Raw genomic sequence first — 285 nt, 5'->3', positions numbered from 1 at the left:
AAATTAATTATTTTTACCCAATTTTAACCGTGAGAGGATAAATATACCTTTAAAACCATTTCAGAGAATATAAATATTTCCAAATTTTCTCTTCCACTATCCATATGCATGCTGTGCTCTCCATTTTTCCTTTTTGCTATCCAGCTCTCTCTAATTTTACCACTATCACTATCTCTCTCTGTCTATCTCTCGTCATCTCATCATATTGTTATTGATCTACAAGTCAAAATTGAAATATAGATAATGTGAGAAAAAAAAAAGAAGAAAAAGGTTAAAAAGAACTAC

This window comes from Theobroma umbraticum, unplaced genomic scaffold (assembly GCF_002168275.2).
Source record: "Theobroma umbraticum cultivar Fairchild unplaced genomic scaffold, ASM216827v3 scaffold_67.0, whole genome shotgun sequence".
Lineage (NCBI taxonomy): Eukaryota > Viridiplantae > Streptophyta > Magnoliopsida > Malvales > Malvaceae > Theobroma > Theobroma umbraticum.
The sequence above is the reverse complement of the archived record's forward strand: the minus strand, read 5'-3'. Positions refer to the sequence as shown.